At 50.8% G+C, this 7,793-nt stretch overlaps 1 long non-coding RNA gene across 1 annotated transcript; it reads left to right on the plus strand.

The window, feature by feature from the left end:
• The first annotated feature begins 492 nt into the window (after positions 1 to 492).
• On the plus strand, positions 493 to 2,144 carry LOC129546255 (uncharacterized). Its single transcript, XR_008683848.2, has 3 exons — positions 493 to 772; positions 1,018 to 1,083; positions 1,901 to 2,144. It is a non-coding gene; the product is annotated as an uncharacterized LOC129546255 (long non-coding RNA).
• The last annotated feature ends 5,649 nt before the right edge of the window (positions 2,145 to 7,793 follow it).

Raw genomic sequence — 7,793 nt, forward strand, 5'->3', positions numbered from 1 at the left:
CAACCACACGCGCAAGGGACTCTGAGAAACTCAGCAGGAGGTACAGATAAAAGGAGAGAGGCCTCCCTCTGAAGCTGAGATGCAGCCACCTAGCATCACCACCCCTCCCCCCAAACTCCCGCTGGTCACTCCAGTCCTGTGCTGCAGGGCTCCCAGAGCAGGTCCTTCCCAAGCCAGTTTGTGAGGGCCCTTGGGTGGGGGCGGGGTGTGTCCTCTCCCCATCAGACAGGGGGTCCTGGAGCAGCGGAATGGCTCAGCTCACCCTGGGAATCCCAGAATAAGGGATAACGGTGGTGGAGAGGATGAGAAGCAGGAAATGGCTGGGAAATAAGAAAGCCTCTTGCTGTCCCTCCGCCTTCAGAGGCGGGAAGTGTGCCCTTTCTGCGGAGAGGCGGCTGCAGCGGTGGACAGGCGGGCGGGGAGTGTTCCCCGCGCACGCGGTGGGAAGTACGTGCCTGCGCGCGCACGCGGCTGTGCACGCGGCAGCGGGGTGGGGTTGGGGGAGCGGCCCGGCCGTGCACACGGCGGGGGACACACGGCCGGGGTGCGGGGAGCGCTGCCGCAGTGCGCGCCTCCGCGCCCGCTTGTGCTCCCGGGTGGAGGGAGGAGGCGTGCGCGCCTGGAGGGCTGTGCAGACGCGGCCCCGCCTGGGGCTATAAAAGCCTCGCCACCTGCTGCCGCCGGTATATCCAATTGCCCTAGAAGCCGACTAGCCTCCTTCGGCGGTCGCTCCTCTCCGGCATGGACCCTGAGACCTGCCCCTGCCCTACTGGTGAGCCCCCGCCCCCGCCCTGCGTCCCCGCGCGCCCCTTTATTTGCAAAGAACCCTACGCCTTTGCTCAAGGACATTGTGGGGAAGGGACCCTTATTTCCTGTTTTGAATCTCCAGAAGGATGGGCATGGCTATATCCCAAAGGGCATTGAGGCTGGGTACCCCATCTCCTTTTAGGCCTGGCCCCACCCCGAGTTCTACTCCATTAACCCTTCCTGTGGTCCACTCCCGCCCCCCACCCCCAGGCGGCTCCTGCACCTGCTCCGACTCCTGCAAGTGCGAGGGCTGCACATGCGCTTCCGGCAAGAAGAGTGAGTACGGGGACCCCTCTGCGCGCCCCCCCCCCAACCGGTCCTCCCCTGAGCACCACGCCTGTCCACGTAGGCACTGAGCGGCCCCTCGGCCGGCTGTGACACTGCGCTGACTCTGACGGGAACAGAACCATCCAGAGGCCTGAAGACTCAGTTCCAGGCTCTCCTTCATGATTGTTACCTTGGGCCCAGGCAGTTGTTTATGGATTCCCGGAAGGTTCTAATTGGCAGTTAGGATGCAGAACTGCTCTCCTGGGCCCACCACTCCCCTCCAGATCTCCAGCGCCTGGGGAAACATTAGTGAGGCCGGGGGTTAGCTCTGGAGTTAGGGTCCCTTGGGCCCTCTCAGGCCTTTGTGGATCCCCTCTATTTTACCTCCCCTGAATCTCCCTCAAAGCAGTGTAATACACAGGGGAAAGGCACCCTTGTTTGTGTATTAGACTAGGCATACACCCCTCCATGAATCTCCTGGACCCCTACACTTGTACCATATCTGCTTCTGCAAGTTTGTCCCTCAAGGTCATTTCCCCTAAATATTTTCTCCTTAAGGCCTGGTTCCCGCTAGAATCGGCCTCACTCCACTGTCCCCAGGACTCCTGGGCTCATAGATGGGGCTGTGGGCTAGTTACTGGGCACCCTTCTCCCATGGGAGCCCAGTGTGTAGCTGACACACCAGAGATGCTGAGTCAACCCAGGTGTAAGGCTAGGAAGAGGGGGGCAGTGACCTCTGGCACCCCTTCTTTCCCCCCTTCCTTTTGATGGGGACAGATGGGGGAGGACAGGCCATCAGACTGGGCGTTCCCCATTTTATCTGCAGGCTGCTGCTCCTGCTGCCCTGCAGAGTGTGAGAAATGTGCCAAGGATTGTGTGTGCAAAGGTGGAGAGGGGGCCGAAGCTGAGGCGGAGAAGTGTAGCTGCTGCCAGTGAGGACGTGCCCCCGTCCCGTGTGAAACGTGTGTAAATAGTGCTGGTGGCCCAGTGCCACCTGCCCCATGGTGAGGCCCGGCAGTGTGTCCCCTTCCCTGCAAGGCACTGGCAAGTGACAATAAATACTATGAATGGCATAAGCCAAGGACTGGTCTCTTCTTAAAGGGGAAGGACGCCAGGGTGGGGGTGGAGGGGGGTGGAAGGAGCCTCATCAGAAGAGCTGCCCAGTTGGAAGATGAAATCGGGAGATTGACCACTGGTCTGTTTGGGAGTGGGAGGACATCCTCCCACCTTCAGATGGCACGTGACCCTCCTGCCAAGTCAAGCTGCACTCTGGGGAGAGGGGAGACCAGACTCATCTGGTCTGTTTCTGTTTCTGCCTCTCAGCCTCAGAGTCTGCATCTGAGCAATGGGACTTGTTGCTGTTTTCGTTAAGTCGTGTCCAACTCTTTGCGACCCCGTGGACTGTAGCCTGCCAGCCTCCTCTTTCCATGGGATTTTCCAGGCCAGAATACTGGGGTGGGTTACCATTTCCCTTTCCACAGGAACTTCCCGACTCAGGGATCAAACCTGCATCTCCTGCTCAGCAGGCGGATTCTTTACCACTGACCCACCTGAAAAGCCAATGGGGTTGCAGGAAGTTAAAACCGGACCCCAGCCCCAAAGGCCTGCGATTTCTGCAATTTTCTAGCCACTCCTGCAAAGCTGCCTGTTTTCAGAGTCATCAGAGGTGAGGCCAGGAGGCCCCGGAGCCTGTCTTGGCAGACTGTCATCTGCGTTTCCAAGGTCACCACCCTGAATAGCCTGTCTCTCCTCAAACAGATTGTTCCGCTCCTTTTCAAACCTTCTCATTTGGCAATTCGTGTCCAGCTCCTTCCTTCTTCAAGGGGAGGTAGGGTACTGAGAGCTTTAATTCACAGTGGTTGTGGCGCAATCCTTGATGAAAGGGAACACTCCGGTCTACCTGGGTTGAATGGAAAAGAAAAAGTCCTGGGAGAGAAAAGTTTCCCAGCTAAGAGAACAGAATGCTGTAAACATGTCAGTTTTCCTCCACGTTACTTCATCAGGATGGTCTTTTCAAAAGTCCACCAGGATTTTTTTTTTTTAACCTAATAGGCTAAGTTTTGAAAAGAAAAACAGTACAAGAAAAGCCAAGCCAGTTTTGAAACAACAAAAAAGGCCTGCTCTAACGCCATGGCAGGACTTGTTCTAAAGCTCTCGGAATTGGTGTCGGCTCAGGAATAGATCAATTGGAAAGGATGGTTCAAAAATAGACCCCAGTGCAGCTGCAAGAAAGAGGTGATTAAACCAGTGGCGAAAAGATACACTAGCTCGTGAAAAGTGTTGAAACAACTGCCTACCCCTGTGCCTATCAGATAAATAATTTTCAATTGACTCAGTTTCCAAAATCAGAGCTATAAAAGAATTTGGAAGAGGAAAACAGGAGCATGCTGAGTACTATAGGGTGGAGATGACTTCCCCCCTGCCACCACCCGGCCTCACCCCATGGCTTGTGAGATCCTAGTTCCCAGCAAGGATGGAACCCATGTCCCCTGCAGTGGAAGCACAGAGTCCTAACCACTGGACCACCAGGGAATTCTGGGGGTGGCTCTCTTAAATAAGACACCAAAAAGATTAATAAATGTGAGATTATCTTGTGTAAAATTCTATTAAGGACACTATTTTACTTGATCCATACAACTCTAGAAGAATGGTATGACTATTTTACCCATTTTACAGATGGGCCAGTAGGACTTGGGGTAAAATTTGTATGAGGTCTGTTGAAAGATAAACTGAGGCATATTAACATTTTTAAGAGTTGATTTGAGCAAATACCTATTCAAACTGGGCAGCATTGAATGTAGCAGATAGAAAGGAGCTCTGAGGAACTGCACAAAACAGAAGACTTTTATAGCCAGCAAGACAAGGAAGTTATAACAGGCAGAAAAACTGGTTGGTTATTGCAGTTACTTTCCTTCAGCGGGTGGCAGGGCTTTCTCATGTAGATTACCTAACTCGTGCTGATTAGGTGATTCCTGAATGGTTAAAGATTCCATTTCTGGAGATCCAAAGTCTCTGGTGACATGGAGCTTAGCATAAGCAACTCCATTTTGAGCCTGCTGTCTTGTGTCTGCTGCTGCTGCTGCTAAGTCACTTCAGTCGTGTCCAACTCTGTGTGACCCCATAGGCGGAAGCCCACCAGGCTCCCCCGTCCCTGGGATTCTCCAGGCAAGAACACTGGAGTGGGTTGCCATTTCCTTCTCCATTGTGTGAAAGTGAAAAGTGAAAGTGAAGTTGCTCAGTCGTGTCCGACCCTTAGCAACCCCACAGACTGCAGCCTACCAGGCTCCTCCATCCATGGGATTTTCCAGGCAAGAGTACTGGAGTGGCTTGCCATTGCCTTGTCCTGTGTCTAACAGGCCACAAAACTAAAAGATGGTGGGCTTTCCTGGTGGCTCAGTAGTAAAGAATCTGCTTTCCAAAGCAGGTGATGGGTCTGATTCCTGGGTCGAGAAGATCCCCTGGAGAAGGGAATTCTTGCCTTGGAAATCCCATAGACAGAGGAGCCTGGCGGGCTATGGTCCATGGGGTTGCAAAAGAGTTGGACACAACTTAGCAATGAAGCTCGAAGGTGGTAGAGGCAGGATTGAAACCCAGGCTGTCTGACTAAAACCTAGTCATGCTTGTTTCCTCTGTTTCTGGCTTGCTTTGTGCTACAAAAAGCATCAAAACTAAGCTAAATCACTTCATACCCACTAGGATAGTGTCTGTCCCTTTGGGCTGGTATAACAAAACACTATAGGCAGCTTACAAACAGCAGAAATCTGTTTCTCACAGTTTGAGAGGCTAGAAGTCTGAGATTAGGGTGCCAGCATGGTTGGGTGAAGCCCCTTTTCTGGGTCAAAGGCTTCTCATCGCATCCTCACATGGTGGAAAGGACTGGGGCTCTGTGGGGTTACTTTTATAGAAGCACTAATCCTGTTCATGAGAGCTCCACCCTCATGACCTTAGCACCTCTCAAAGGCTCCAGAGGACACAAACATTCAGACTATAGCAGATGACTGCTATCAAAAAAACAAAAATGAAACTACAACACCCACCCAGAAAAAAGCAACTGTTGACAAGGATGTGGAGAAATTGGAATCCTTGTGCAGCATTGGAGAAAATGTAAGATGAAGGTTCCTCAAAAGAATAAAAATAGAATTATCTTATGACCAGCAGTTCCACTTCTGGGTATATACCCAAAAGAATCAAAAGCAGACTCTTGGACGGTATTTTAACAGTAGTTACTCAAATTTAAAATGCACATGCCTTCAACCCGGGAAGTTCACTGCCCATCGTTGGTATCCACAGAAGCCTCAAAACAAGCTAAATAACCTTCAGGAGGGAAGTATAAAATTGGTCATATGAACCTCTAATAAAAACAATGCTATGAGGCTCTGGGTACTGCTATGGGAAGACCACCACAACTTATCATTTAGTGGGAAAAACTGAGATGCACATGTAGCATAATGCTAATCACATTAAAAGGGAAATTGGAACTATATATGTGTGTGTGTGCATATAGTATATATATATATGTAAGGGTGTCTTTGATGAGCGGGTGTGTGATGGTGGTGACAGAGGTGCCCAGGGCATCAGTGATCTGAAGAAAGACCTTGTAGAGGTAGGCCAGTTCATCACCTTCAAAATGTTGATGACCTTCTCACGAGAAATATACTGTTTCTATCCCACCAGCTAATCTGTCAGAATCCACCAGCCTTTGTTCCTACTGCCATGGTGACAGGAAACTATCTCCCCAGGCCGTCCCTTCGTTATCACCAGCTCTAATGGCCAGAGAGGCTTTTCCTGCCCAGAACAGAATCTTTATTCCTGGTTCTGCCCTTGGAACCACAGAGCACAAGTCTAATTTCTTCTTTTCTGAATGGCATAAAGACGTAGTTGTGGAGTCAGAGTCCTGGGTTCAATTCCCCACACTGCCACTTCCAGCTGTGTGACCCAGAGCTGGCCACTGTGTAACTCTTCAGTGCCTCGTTTGTAAAATGGGGAGACTAACAGCTGAGGTCCAAGTGAAGTCAACTCAAGAGTGTTCTGATGCATAGCAGGTGCTCAACATTATGGCCCATGACGACTAGGGCAGATTAGAGATAACTGCAAACGTTCATTCCTCCCATCAAGACCTGGGGTCTTCATCCTTTCCTCTCAAATCTGTGGCTTCTTGACCAATCAAATGTGGTGAAAGTGACCTGGGCTAGTTTCAGGGCTCAGGGCTTAAGAGACTCACAGATACCGCTCCAGTCTCTTGGGACTTTCACCCTTGGCGCCCAGAGCCAAATGCAAGAAACCTAATTGTCCTGTGGCCACATGCTGAAGAGACCACAAGAGGGAGCTCTGGTCTCTAATTCCTGCTGAGTTCAGCCCTCTAGCCCTGTCTGTGAGGGTGCCAAACACGTGTGTGGGCGCCAGACCAGCCTGTCCACCAACTGAATGCCGCCAAGTGACCTCAGACAGTGACACATGAAACAAAAGAATCGCCCAAATGAGCCCTTCTCAAATTCCTGACCCACAAAACCAAGAGAGAGAATAAACCGGTTCTCGTCTTAACTTGCAGTTTTGGGTGATCAGTTGCACAAATCAAAGTTACTCACTCCATCGTGTCCAACTCTTTGCGACTCCATAGACTGTAGCTCACCAGGCGCCTCAGTCCATGGGATTATTCAGGCAACAATACTGAAGTGGGTTGCCATTACCTTCTCCAGGGGATCTTCCTGACCCAGGGATAGAACCTGGGTCTCCAGTGTTACAGGCAGATTCTTTACCCTCTAGGCCACCAAGGAAGCCTGGTTTGTTGCACAGCTACAGATAATTGGAGCAACCACTGCCCACATATCTGAAGGTAACTGTTTTCTTGCAGACTGAAACTACCCACCCCTCTCAGCTGTTACTCACATGATGGGGTTTTGAGTCTTAGGATTTTTGTTATTAACTGTCTTCTGGACTGTTGAAGTCCAGCCATGAACAAAGCCCTCAGGGTGGTCTGCCCAACTATGCCAGTTAGGAATCTTATTTCAAGAATGATTTAAACAAAAAAAGGAAATTTTGGACTCCCAGGGGCTTCAGGCTTGGCTGGATCCAGGTGCTCCAATGATATCATCAGGCTCCATCTCCTTTATGATGAACTTATTCTTGACTCCTTCTCATGGAGCAAAGGCTTTAGAAACTCAGCTTCACATCCTTCTAGGTTCAAGTCTAGATGGAAAGAGTATCTATTGTTCTCCCAGCATGTCCAGCAGGAGTTTCATTGATTCTCTCTGGTTCATGACTACGTGACCCAATCAGAGTCAACCACTGTGGCCAGGAAGAGGGAATGTCCTGAGAGCCCACAGATGGGGCCTACTCCATCCTAATCATATGGACTAAGCACAGGAAAGAGCAATTCTACAAAGTAAGGCTAAGGATACTGTCATAGGGGAAGGATGAATGGATGACTCAGCAGTAGAAGTACGCTTCATTCTAGATGGCATAGTACTATTAATGCAGGCTAAGGCCACACCATTGCCTCACACTGATGACTCACACCAAATCTGCATTTAACACTCCTCATTTTACACTGCTTGGCTTCATTTCCTCACTTCCTACCACGTGAGGGGGGCAGGCATCAGAAGGGCCCACCCCGGTCCCCACAACACAATGAGGCTTTCAGGAGTACAGAGATGAGCAAAACTGGGCCTGGGCTGCCCTTCACCTTTGTTGATCCCTTCCCTCACAGAGTCAAAATGACT

Source organism: Moschus berezovskii, chromosome 22 (genome assembly GCF_049115385.1).
Source record: "Moschus berezovskii isolate FMDL1 chromosome 22, NW_MosBer_1.0, whole genome shotgun sequence".
In the NCBI taxonomy this organism is placed as follows: Eukaryota; Metazoa; Chordata; class Mammalia; order Artiodactyla; family Moschidae; genus Moschus; species Moschus berezovskii.